Consider the following 13,647-nt stretch of genomic DNA (forward strand, 5'->3'; position numbering starts at 1 on the left):
GGCAAGGCAGCTCCCTTGTGCAGAGAAAGATTCAGCTATGAGCCGTATTACTGGCATTTGGGGTAGTCAGTGTAAAGTACCAGTCCTGATCTGGTGGCGTATCTAGTGGCCCATCATGGGACCCACTACAATGAAGATATGACCACTAGTGGCCCTAGATTGACATTTGTCTAGCTCTATTACTTCAAAGAGAAAAGATTCTATATTCCAGCTTTAATCTTTAAAAGTCCTGGAGGAGTACTCTGATTGAATCAGTTTGGGTCAGAAACTCCAGAAGTTGAGGAATTATGATTGAATGATTTTGAATCTTGTTGACTCTTGTGGCAAGGTGGATGAAGCTGGGTAACAGAAGAGAGGTGAAGCTCTACGGTGAGGGGGCAGCCACCCAGGTATAAACCCCCTCATCTTCCTGGGAATGAAGGAGGTAACTGGGACTAGGTAGCGTAAGAGGGCAGAAGGAGCTAGTTCAGCTCCATGGACAGGGTGTTCTCTCTTAGTAATTACAAATGCCTTCTGTGGGGGAGAAACTCCCATAATAAGAAACATTTCAGCAGAGGTCGTATGTCTCTTTCTTTCCAGTCCTCTGTAGAAAAGTTTCCCTTATTTGGATTGCATCAGAATTAAATGAGAAGCTTTAAACTGATACCGATCGTTGGGCTCCATTCTAGAGATGCTGATTCAGTAGGTCTGGTGTGCGGCCCAGGACTCAATGTTTTAAAGACTCCTTGTTTGACTTTTATATGCCGTTATGTTTAGTGCCGTTACACTAGCCGACGAAATCAATATTTTATCACAGCTGCTCTGGTTGAATTGTTCTTGCATTTGGAGCTCCAGGGGGAGTGTGGGAGGAGAAACAAAGGAATTGTGCTTGCTTTCCCACCTTGTCACCCCTTTATCCCAAAGGTGATCTCTGAGCCATCTCTGTAGAACAGAATTGATGATTACCAGTCTAGATTTCTAGATTATCTTTCAACTACAAAACTTATTGATGCCATGGATATTCCAGGTAAAATAAAGCAATACATTTATGCATTATTCTTTGCTGTTTCAGACACCTGCTGGCATTTCTGAACTGGAATTTATTTGGTGAAAAGAAGAGGTTTATTAAACTTGTCTTTTATTTATAAATGTTTTCTCAGTTCAGCATAGGGACATAACTAATTGTGAGTCCAAGAGTAAAGAAAGAGAAGTAAGTGAACTGTGAAATCTCTGGAGTCCTGACAGGTGTTTTCTGATTCAGCAAAGGAAATAATTTGAGAGTAATTGAAGATAGTCTTCCTTTTAAAGAAAGTGCATGCTTATAGAACTGCCATGGTTTGAATGTGTCCCCTGCAAAGGTCAGGTGTTGCCAGTGTTGCAGTTAAGAGGTGGAGCCTTCATGAAATAATTAGGCCCTGGGGCTGTTCCCTCACTAATGGGATGAAGGCCCTTTTAGTAGAGGTTTTGCATGGTGTTTAGCCAGCTAGCTTGCCTGCTCTTCTGCCTCTGCCCTGTGAAGACTCAGCAAGAAGGCCCTCAATGGTCAGAAGCCAGAGTTTTAGACATTCCAGCCTCCAGAACAGTGAGACATAAATTTTTGTTCTTTATAAATTACCCAGTCTCAGATATTTTTGTTATAGCAGCAGGAACGAACTAAGACAAGAACACTACCAAAGAAACAAAAATAGAAATTTTTTGAAGCTATTAACTCTGTCTATAATTTCTTTTTATTTCTGTCAATGTGCAAGCAGAGATTTTGCTCAGCTCTAATACATGGGTTTATTTTTTCCACTTAGCATAATTTATATGTACATCTTTACGTATCCTTATGGCCTTTGTAGTTTTACAATTTTATGGCTACACAGTAGTTGATGGCTTTAAGAGTACCATCGTCGGCTTTGTCTCACTCTAAGTTGGGGCATTTGGGTGACTTCCTTTTTGCTATTAGGCATTGCATTGTCGTTTCGTAGCTATCCTTGCCCGTAACTGCACTTCCAGAATCCCCAATGCCAAAATTCCTTTCCCTGACTACAAGCTTCTCTCTCAGTTTCTTCAGTTTCCTCACACGTGATCCAGTGGCCTGCCAGTCTGGTTCAACTCCCCTAATGCTTTTTCTATTCCAGGTGAGGAGCTACTGGTCACTATTACTGTGTAAAGTTTCCAGCTTTATCACATAAGTGCTCAAGAAATGTCATCTATTATGATAACGACTGTGATCAGGATATGATTATTCTTAAGTTCATGTCAGTCTCTTACTTATCTTATCCAATCCTTACCCAAGAGTGTCTGGCTCACAGATCTTCCAAAGATATTTGCTCAAACAGTGGGTGACTTTAAGTCATTATTTTTGTCAAGTGTTCTTTTGTATGTTAAATAAGAATTTCTTCTACTTTTTTATTAAGAAAATATTACACTGTGAATTCCTAGAGGATATAACACATATTTTATCTTTTATTGTATTTCCAGTATTAGTCTGGTTTATGTCAAAGATTTATAATTTTATTCAAGTCTTTTTCATGGTTTTTGCTTAGAGTTATTAAGTAATTTTATTTTTTCTAGTTTTGCAATAATAGTATAAACGGTGATTAGTTACAAAGAATATATCTTAGCATATGGATAAATACTATTTGCTTAGATTCTCTCTAGAAGAGTCTCATAATAAAATAAATTACCATATAAAATTTTTATTTTTATTTTAAAACACAGATTTTGGAAGTAAATATTCAAAAAAATTACCTAGAATACTAATTATATTTGTTGTGGTAGTAATAAGACTTATTTTTTTTTTTTTTTTTTTAGGTTCACTAAATTTATTTTAAAAATCATAAAACGTTTCTTACAAAAGAGCATTACATTCTGCACACTGCTCTGAACAGATGCCAGGGACATGTGGACTATTGTTACTTTTCCTCCCTGTCCCACCCCCCAAATGTTACAGTGACCACAAAGCAAGGTGTTCACAATTACATGGGGGGAATTTTTTTAAACCACCAACAATAACAAAAAATAAAATCCACTCACTCTGCTGCTGTTTCAAAATTTCAATGTTAGTTTTTGCACGCCCTTCCCCCCACCCAACCCTGTTTGTAAGGAACTAAAACATTACATCTGGTGAACAGCAAAGATTTCACTACACCTCAAATGCAGAACACCTATGAAGCAGAGGAATGTTGGCTTTTTAAACAGAAGCAGATAAAAAAAAAAAGATGCAGGACTCCTTCAGTTCTTCACTAGTCTTAGAAAAACTTTCCAGAATACTGCTTCACACTATAAAAAAGAAAAAATATCTTGCATTAGAATCCTTCAACATCTGCATACTGCTTCACACTGTTCTGCAGCAAATACTGTGCATTCTGTATCTGGTCCTGTGTTCCTGTAATGGTAATGATCCGATCTTCGGATCCTTCTAAAGGCTCATCAATTTTGATCGAAGCTCCCGACTCATGACGGATTTGTTTAATCCGCTGACCACCTTTGCCAATAATAGATCCAGCCAAATCTTTGGGAATAGTTACTTGTGTAGTAATAATAGGTCCACCAAGATCACCATATGAGCCACGACCCCCTGCATAGGAATAATCATATCCGGAGCCACCCTGTGGTTCATAAGCCATCTGCCATTCCGATGGGCTCCATGTATCTATTGCAGAGTCCCAAGTTTCATCAGCACTGAAACCAACCATGCCGTCATAACGGTCTCCAGGTCTCCCTCTTCTGTCATAGGCCATGAGGTCTCCCCCTCTAGGTGGTGGTGGTGGAGGAAGAGGAAGATTCCGAGCTCTGCTACCACCCCGGCCGCCTCGTCCAGGAGGAGGGGGAGGCGGTCCTCGACGAGGGCTCATATCATCATAATCTCTTCTAGATGGAGGCATGGGACGCCCACCCCGACCAGGAGGCATTCTGTCAAAACCACCTCTTCCCCGCATTGGAAATCCCACTGGGCGTCCACGGCGGTCATCAAACATCATTGTAAAACCACCATAATCATAGGTTTCATCGTAAAAATTTGGATCATAAGGCTGTGCACGTCCTTTGATGGGAGACTCAGATATAAGATCAAGGATGATCTTTATGCATTCTACAACCCTATCGGGTTTTCCTCCAATAAGAACAACTCTGTCAGTGGAATGAGGACAGCATTCCTGGAAAAGCTTGATGGTGGTTTGAGTGTTCTCTCGAAGTTCTTTGATTTTAGCACCTTTGACACCAATAATTCCTCCTGCTAGACTCTGATGAATCAACAGCCTCAACTCGCAGTCAAAGTCACTTCCTTTATAGTGTTGGTAATTTAAGCATTCCACAGCATCAGATTCGAGCGGGAGCTGGCTGGTTGCAGTGGGTGATGGCAACTGCAGGCCCTCTTCCAAGGTAGGGATGATTTTCTTCAGAATTTCTCCAATTGTTTCAGTATCAGCACTGATACTCAATATGCGCTCGGGGCCACTGCTGTCTGGGACTGAAACACTGGCATTGTAGTCTGTACGGAGAGCCTTAATATTCTTGCCTCCTTTTCCAATCACTGCCCCAGCATTCTTGCTCTGAAGCAGAATGTGTAATTCAACCATCTCATCAGTGTTTCTAGATCTTTTAAATGCTTGTTCCTCTTCCATATCTTCTGCAGGGCGTTTACCAAATTCACCATTGGTTTCAGTGTTAGGGAAGGTTTCTTCTGGCTGTTCAGTTTCCATATTCTTTTATTAAATGGGCACACCAATCAATTATTATATATCCTTGCAGAGCACAACTGAAGCGTTCTGGGTCGGACCAACAACTGACACCCCAGTGCTGCAGTAGCCGCGCGAGGCCGCCGTCTCTCCGCCGCCGCGCCCGTAATAAGACTTATTTAAAAAAATTTTCCAATTTCTTTCTTGTTTCATTAGTGAGTTTACATCTCTATTTCTTTTGGCGTCAATTTTGGTCATTTATATTGTTGCTAAGGCTAATCTATGTCACTGAAAATTCAAGTATATTAGCATGACACTGAATAACAATGACTTTTAAAGGCACTTTTCAAATTAATAATGTATATAAAGATGTTGAGCTATAGTACACAATAAAAAATGGCAATCCTTTATCCACTTCTCTCTATTTTAGCTTCAATCCCGAGACAACCACTGTCAACTTTTTAAACTGTATCCTCTATTATTTATCTCAGTAATTCTGAACAACCTGTCTATGCTGTCATTACTTTTTAAAGTAGTGTACTCCCGTGTTTTGGCTATGCTCTTTATCCCACTCTCAGAAATCCTGGATCCCCAGTTTCTGGGTAAGGGATTCTATATCTTCCCCCTTTTCAAGATTTTGTTGGTATCAGGTCTGAGACTGTCTTATCTTTTCTTTCTTTAGTTCTTGTTGACTTATGATGTTTTTGCAAAACTATTCTCTACTGTCTGTTTGGTGGGTTTCAGAAAGAAGTAGAGATAAATCATATTTACAACCTGCCATGGTTAACTGGTAGTCTCTAATAGTTTTTCAAAGAATTTGAAAAATGAATACAAGAATCGTGATAGGTAAAATATTTTCAGTGTTCAAAATCCAAAAAGTACACAATGTTTTAAAGTAAAAACATTCTCTTCTACTATGGTCCCTGGCCAAACAGTTCTCTACAACCAATGCCAACAGTTTCTTAGCAGTCTTCTAAATATATATTAGGGATGTATGTACAAACTCATATGCATTGAGTTCTGTACACCTTTTCCACCCTCATGTAATAATGTATCTTAGAGAATGTTACTTATCTTTATATACAAAGCTTTTTAATTCAATTTTTTTAGTGCTTGTATAATATACCATGGTTTATTTAAACATTTCTGTGTAAATGACCACTCATATATTTTCTAATATTTTGTAATTAAGCTTTTTCTTTTCCTTATTGTATGTCTATTAATTTACTTTTAGGATAAATTCACAGAAGTGCAATTGCTGGGTCAATGAGTACATGAATGTCTAATTTTGTTAGATACTATCAAATGCCCTCCAAAGAAGTAGTCCAACTTACATTGTTCCTTTTGGAATATTTTAATGTATATTTCTCTCATTGTGAGTGCTGTTGATCATATTTTCATATATTTAAAAGCCATCTGATTTTTTCTAAAAAACTTCATCTACACTTTGCCCATTTTTCAAATGGATGTTGGTCTTATTTGATCATGCTTCAGTGGCTCTTTAATATTTTAAGGAAACAACATGTAGTTTATTCTATGAATTGCGTTTTTCCTAATATGTCATTTGTCTTTTAATTTTGCTTATGGCTTATCATCTATACATTCTTATTTCTCAAACTTTAAGCCACCGAGATTATTCCCAGGCCTTGAAACTCAATGGAATTTGCCGGGGTTTCAGGCTTACTTGGATCAGAGATCATTTTATTTCTTTCTATTTCTCACTGTGGGAATGAGAATGTCTCTCCTATACCTTTGCCTGCATTATGGAAGCAGATAATTTGTTTTTTAGTGTCACAAGGCCACAGATGGAAAGGAATTTTGCCCCAGAATGGAGAAAACCTAGAGTGTCACACATACCTGGTTCAGATGATTTAGGTGAAGAGATTTGAGACTTTTTGAGTTGATGATATTTAGATGAAATTGGAGACTTACAAATGATGCTGGAATGAATTGAGACTTTAGGAAATGTTGGGAAGGGGTGAATATACTTTGCATGTGGGATGCATATGAATATTGAGGGGCCAACATGTAGACTGTAGTGGGTTGAATAGTACCCCCTCCAAATTTATTTCTGTTTAGAAGCTCAGAATATGATTTTATTTGGAATAAGGAGTTTTTCAGATATAATTAAGATGAAGACTGAGATGAAATTATACTGGATTAAGGTCAGCCCTAAATCCAATGAGAGTTATAGAAGACAGAAAAGGGGACAGAGACACAGACAAGTTAAAGTGAAGATGTAGGCAGAGATTCGGGTGAGGCATCCGCAAGTCCAGAAATATGAAAGATTGTTGGCAACCACCAGAAGGAAAGGTGTGAGGGATTGTTTCTGTCTCCAGAACCTCTAAAAGAAACGAATTCTGCTAACATCTTTATTTTGGACTTCTGGCCCCCTGAACGTTGAGAGAATACATTTCTGTTATTTTAAGTCACCTAATTTTGATAGTTTATCACAGTAGCTCTAGGAAACTGATAAATTTATCAATTTGAAGTATAGAAGAGGTAGAGACTGGCAGTATAGATGGGAGTATTAAGAGGTAATGGTTGAAGCCGTGGATATTTATAGGATCACCATTCAACAAATATTTACCTGCTAAACATTTGAGCTCCCATTGGGATGAAGTAGATATATTTGTTGAAATATACTCATGGTATAGGATGCCTAGCTTGAAAAGGGCAAAAAGACGAGTCCTAGGAAATATTATATATAGAGGAAGCCTGAGGAAGAGTTGAGGAGGAAAACAGAGAAGTAGTTGGGGTTACAAGGAAAGGATTAAGAAAGGGCATTATCACCAAGGCCAAGAGGAGAAAGTCCCACAGGAAAGTTGGGGGGGTGGGGGGGTGTGGGTCAGCAGTGGAAACTGCAGAGGGGACAAAAAGAATCAAGACTGACATTTGAGTTTGGAAGCCTTTTGAATTAGCCTATTGAAGTCATGGATGACATGCAAGAATGGTGAGAGCACTGCAAATTATGGTAACCATATTAAAGTGTCATTTGGCAAAATCTCAGAACTAATACTGCACCTTCCTCACAAGTTATTGTCTTTTATTATCTATTCTTTATTCAAAAAGCATTAGCTTTAGCTTGTACTGAGCCAGGTGCAGAGGTACAATGAGGAACAGGAAAGGCACAGTTCCTATCCTCCTGGAGCTTAAAATGTTTTGAAAGAAACAAATATTAACGAACAAAAATGCAGAAAATATTATTTTATTCTACCCGCCGTAAGCGCCTTCATGAAGGAAGAAGTAGCACTAACATTTGAAAGACCAATCTAACCTGGTTTTCAGGGAGAGTTGAATGAGTTGAATTATATACTTACAAGGTAACAGCTGACACTAAAGGAAGTCTAACATTTTTGTCTTAAAGCTGAGCAAACTGAGGTTCAAAAAGTTCGATGATGTGCAGTCCACTATTAGAAAAGCCAGGATTATACTCTAATTCTGAATCCTATGTCAGTGCTTTTTTCTAAACTATGCTATCATAACACAGGCACACACATGCACACATACACATATTTGTACAGCCATCTCTTGATATTCTTGAGGGATAAGTTCCAGGACCCCCAAGGATATCAAAATCCATAGATGCTCAAGTCCCTGATACAGAACGATTTATTATTTAATATTTATATATAACCTATACACATCCTCCCATATACTTTAAATCATTTCTATATTACTTATAATATCTACTACAGTATAAATACTGTATAAATAGTTGTTACACAGCATTTAAGAATTTAATTTTTAAAAATTGTCAAAAATTGTACATATTCATGGGGTACATGGTGACGTTTTGATACATGTAAGGAATCGTGATTAGATCAGGATAACTGGCATATCCATCATCTCAAACATTTATTCTCTCTTTGTGTTGGGAATATTGTCTTTTAAAACTCATATTATTTTTTATTGTTGTATTATTTTTTGTTGGTTTTAAAAAACCTTTTATTTTAGGTTCAGGGTTACATGTGAAGGTTTGTTACATAGGTAAACTCATGTTTCAGGGGTTTGTTGTACAGGTTCTTTTTAATTAAACTTAGTACCCAGTAGTTATCTTTTCTGCTCCTCTCCCTCTTCCTACCCTCCTCTCTCAAGTAGACCCCAGTGTCTATTGTTTCCTTCTTTGTGTTCATAAGTTCTCATCATTCAGCTCCCACTTACGAGTGAGAAGCTTTGGGGTATGATCCAGTAGGTGGAACTTAGGCTTACTGGTCAGACAGTAGATTCTTGCTCAATTGTGTGGCTCCCCTACGTTTCCTCACAGTTGCAGCTGTGTTCCCTCTCAATGCTCTGAAAGTGTGGGTTCCTCTCCCCATTGCATGCTGGCTGTAGACTGTGGCTTGGCACTCCTTGGCTGCTCACGGCTGCTCTGGGGTATCTCAGTGTTTATGTTTATTCCTCATCTTGGAGACAGCAGAGGAAGGGACCTTAGTAGTGGTTGTGGCCAAAGATCTTTTCTTGTCTCCTGGGGGCACCACCCCAGAGAGATACAGGTCAGCAATCACTCAGTGCAATCATCCCAGGATAAAGGGTCTGTGTCGTGGTCCCAAGCCAGGGGCTCTCTCTCTGGTGATGAATACTGTGCGGTGTGTGTGACCTGTGGGAGATGGACTGGCTTCCTATCCTTGGGTCGACTGCAGCTTGTTGGAGGTGTGGATAATGCTCTCAGGGGCTTTGCTCATTTGTTAGCCTGAGGGTAGCAAGGGCACTTCCACTGCAGAGGTAGTGGCAGAGAGACTTTCAGTTGCCCATGGAGGCTCTCTCCAGGGAGTTGCCAAGTTGCTACTGACTCAATAGCTCTGGCACAGGGTGGCTGGAGGTCCAGGCCTGCAGGACTTGCCTGGTCGGGAGATATGGGAATGGGCCCCTACGTAACGGGTTGGCCACTTTTCCATAGGGCTGCTGTGGTATGATGAAGGCCCACTCCAGTCTCCACTCATCTCAGATTTTCTAGTACATGGAGGTATCACCAGTGAAAGCTGCAAAACAGCAAAGATAGCAGCCTGCTCTTTCCTCTGAGACCTCCATCCCAGGGAGATACAGACTTTGTTGCTAGCCCAAATGCATCTGTGGGAGGTGGCTGAAGACCCTGGTTGGGAGCTCCTGCCCGTTGAAGAGGAACGAAAACAAGAACCTGCTTTAAGAAGCAGTCTGGCCATGTTTTTGTAGAGCAGGTGTGCTATGCTGGAGGCCTGCTCCAGCCCTTGTTCTCCTTGGACACTCCTCAGCCCAAAGGACAGAATAGCTAAGTCACAAAAGCAGCAAAGACAGCAGCCTGTCCCTCCTTCTGGGAGCTCCAACCCAGTGAGGTTTGAAACCTGTGTCAGCCAGAGAACACTGTCTGGGGTAGCTGGAGACCCCAGTTGGGAGGCCCCACGTGGTGGTGAGGGATGGGATCAGGGACCAACTTTAAAAAGCAGTCTGGTGACATTTTTGTAGGGCAGCTGTGCTGTGCTGGGGGTCCACTTCAGCCCCTGGTCGCCTTGGACTCTCCAAAGTTGGAAGGCCAGAATAGCTAATTCACACAAACAACAAAGATGACAGCCTGCCCCTTCTTCTGGGAGCTACATCCTAGGGAAGTTTTAAATCTCTGTTCACCATAGAGCACTGGTAGTGGTGGCTGGAGACCCTCCTTGGAAGTTCCCATCCAGTGAGGAGGAATGGGATACGGCACCCATTTTAAAACAGCTGTGCTGTGCTGGGCAACCACCTTTGCCCCTGGTTAGCTCCAACTCTCAAAAGCCCAAAGGCTGCAGTGGCTAAGTAGCCCCAACATCAAAGATGGCGGCCGCCCCTCTCGCTAGGAGCTCCGTCCCAAGCAGGTTTCAAATCTCTTGTCAGTCAGAGAACACAGCAGGGGTGGCTGGAGGCCCCACCTGGGAGGTCCCACCCAGTGAGGAGGAACAGGATCAGGGACCCAGTTAATTAAGCTGTCTGACCATGCTTTTGTAGAGCAGCTGTGCTGTGCTGGGGGATCCTTTCCACCCCTGGTAGGCTTGGACTTTACAAAGCTTGAAGGCTGCAATGGCTAAATAGTCCAAACAGCAAAGATGGTGGCCTCCCCCTCCTCCTGGGAGCTCTTTCCCAGGGAGGTGCAATGCTGCTACCAGTGGCTGGCTGGAATTCCAAATCAGTGGGTCTTATTCTGTGAGGTGCTGTGGAAGTGGGACATAGAGACTGTCGCTACTCAGTCCCCTGTATTCAGCCTCTTTCCTAGGGGTATGTTCTGGGGTCTGACCTCCCACTTTGCCAGAGTTGCAGCTACTTTTGCTGGGAAACCCAGAGGGTCTGAGTATCTAAGGCTCCCAGATTGCCACATGTGCCTGAGTGGTTACTCTGCTGAGACTCCATGCAGCCCTGAAGGCCCTGGTGGAGTGGGTTCATGACGGGATCTCTTGATGTGAGGGTGTCAGAGATCCATGGGAGAAGCCTAGGTTCCCAGGATTGCACATTCACTCACTGCTTCTCTGGGCGGCGGAGGTTCCCTTGGCTCTCTATGACTCCCAGGTGGGCTGTAGTCCTTCCTTGCTTTTCCCATTCTCCATAGGTTAGGTTGTTTCCTTGATTAGTCCCAATGCAAGTACCTGGATGTTTCAGTACAAGATGCTGTATTTACTCACCCCTTCTGTTTTTCTTGGTAAAAGCCATGAACACTAGCTTCTTCTAGTCAGCCATCTTGGCCACCTCCCCTCTGGATTTTATTTTTTTTAAATATTTCTGATCTGCTGTTGAATGAATCCACAAATACGGACCTTGTGAATATAGAAGGCTGATATGCACACACATTTATCTATATACATATCTATATCTATACATATATAATATATAACAAATTATTAAAATGACATTTTATAAAAATGAATCAATTTAAATCTGATGTTGCATCTATATATTAAGATCACATTGTATATAATCTGTTTTTTTACTTTTATTATCATGGGTCACACAAATTCTTTTTTGGAAATGAAAGAATTGTACATCAATTCTGGATTATTTCACCTACAATCTGGGGAGTCTCAGCTCCTGAATCTTTAGGAAATGCTTCACTGAGCCTGTTACTTTTGTTGGGAAATCTGTGTCACAGTCTTCCCTGAAGGGCCTGAGAAAATTTTCATGGTGAGAAAGCTATATTTACTTGCACAACTGTCATGGCTCAATTGCCAGGATCCCAGTGATGACTCTTTTCTGCGTGCAACATTGAGGTTGCCTCATGCTCAGCCACGAGCTCTGCTCTTTATGGGACTTAGCAACCTCTCTTCTGAGTTGGGGCCACTCAGGAAATCTGTATTTATGCATAAATTCCTCTTTTTACTAGAATGCTCTCCTGGAAACTGTGTTAAGAAGCAGATTATCAAACAGCAGTTTTAGTTTTCCCAATAACATTACCACTGGTTCTTTGTTGGTAACCAAGGGTTCCACATTAAACCAGGCAAGATAGTACCAGCGGTAGATATCAAAACCAAAGTTTCAATTTTCAACCACCACTAAAGCTCAAGGTTAGTACGTCAAGCTTATTCAAAAACTAGAAAAACAGTTATAAATAAATAGATCCATTGATTTTTTTTTTGTAAAGGACATCATATGCTGTAAATAACGTACAGGACATGAAATTTAATTATGTTGTTAGGCTGACATTTGATGACTTATGTTTTGCTGATGGTGGAAAGGAGAAAGCAAATGAGTTTTGGGACCAGGTACATCTGGGTGTGAATTTTGACTTCATCACTTCTAGACAGATCATGTGGGAAAGTTGGAAAGTTAAATAATCTCTTCTGAGAATTAGTTTCCTCCTCTGCCAGATGGGAGTGATATCTACATAAAGGATATGTTATGAGGATGAAAGAAAGTGAAGAATATAAAACACCTATTACTCCGCTTGGTATTGCTAACACTCAATAAGTGGTAACTCACCTATCTTTGCCTTTTCCTTTAATTTATCAAATATAGACAGACTGGAAGATAGTTGGAATGACTCAACTCTCTAAGAAAAACTACCTTGATAATATTGGATGTTTTATAGGTGTAGTATTTAGAAAAATAGTACACCGGTTGTTTTTCTTCCAAATAACCTCTGATAATTCCTAGAGTTTGTATAGCCTGTGAACAATACATAATCTGATAGGAAATGTTGCCGATTTGCTAAAGAAATAAAAAGAACACCAACTTTATTGAAAGAGAGAGAGTGAGATAGATAAAGAGAAAAGATTTCACAAATTTTGGCTTTATAGGCTTTATCTATAAAGAGCCAAGCCAGGAAAGTCACAGCACAGATTTTACATTGACCATGATTGACCATGGATTGAGAAAGGATGAGGATATAAAAATAAGGGGAACTCCTACAAGACAGGGTGGTACATCAAAACCTGGGGTGAGGGTGGGGCATGTGGTAGCACCTCCAAAGGTTTAGAGATACTCCAGAGCAGGGAGTAAATCCCAGGAAGCAGCACCAGCAAGTTGTAAGCTTCATATTTGGTGTGGCTCATGCCAACAGGACAGGAGCGCAGTGGAAGAATAATGCCTGACCGAGGGGGATGCCTGAGTGGGTTGAAGTAGAATTGGGGAGACCCTAATAACCCCAGCATGGTGAGAATTCCCTGGGCCCAAAAAGATGATGTTGGACCAATAAAGTCCTAGATTGTTTTCAAATTGGCCCCAGTCAATGGGTTTCAATAGTGGATTCCAGTGTCGTGCTCCAAAGCCCAGGGCAGGGGAGTCACATACAGCTGATACCCGTGGAGGGTGTCCAGAGTGTGTGGAGCCCGAAGGTCAGTGAGGTTCTGAAGTCCAGTCCATGGATTTAACAGTCCTCATTCCAAACTCCATGACACCATGCTTGTTGTCTCCTGCCCAGATGCCACTGCAGAGCGGGATTGGAGTGGAGAAAGCTGAGTGGGACAGAAGGACCCTGCTATGGAGTTTGAATTATACATTGTTTCAGCTTATACACTGGAGGGAGGAGCCTAAGTTTTAACCAAAATTAGCTGCATTTCTGTAACTATTC

General features: G+C 40.9%; 1 pseudogene across 1 annotated transcript; it reads right to left on the minus strand.

The window, feature by feature from the left end:
• Nucleotides 1–2,754: 2,754 nt before the first annotated feature.
• On the minus strand, nt 2,755–4,802 carry LOC111552632 (annotated as a pseudogene). The gene has a single exon (XR_002734690.2). The product of XR_002734690.2 is annotated as a heterogeneous nuclear ribonucleoprotein K pseudogene (transcript).
• Between the last annotated feature and the right edge of the window lie 8,845 nt (nt 4,803–13,647).

This window comes from Piliocolobus tephrosceles, chromosome 4, assembly GCF_002776525.5.
Source record: "Piliocolobus tephrosceles isolate RC106 chromosome 4, ASM277652v3, whole genome shotgun sequence".
Classification (NCBI taxonomy): domain Eukaryota; kingdom Metazoa; phylum Chordata; class Mammalia; order Primates; family Cercopithecidae; genus Piliocolobus; species Piliocolobus tephrosceles.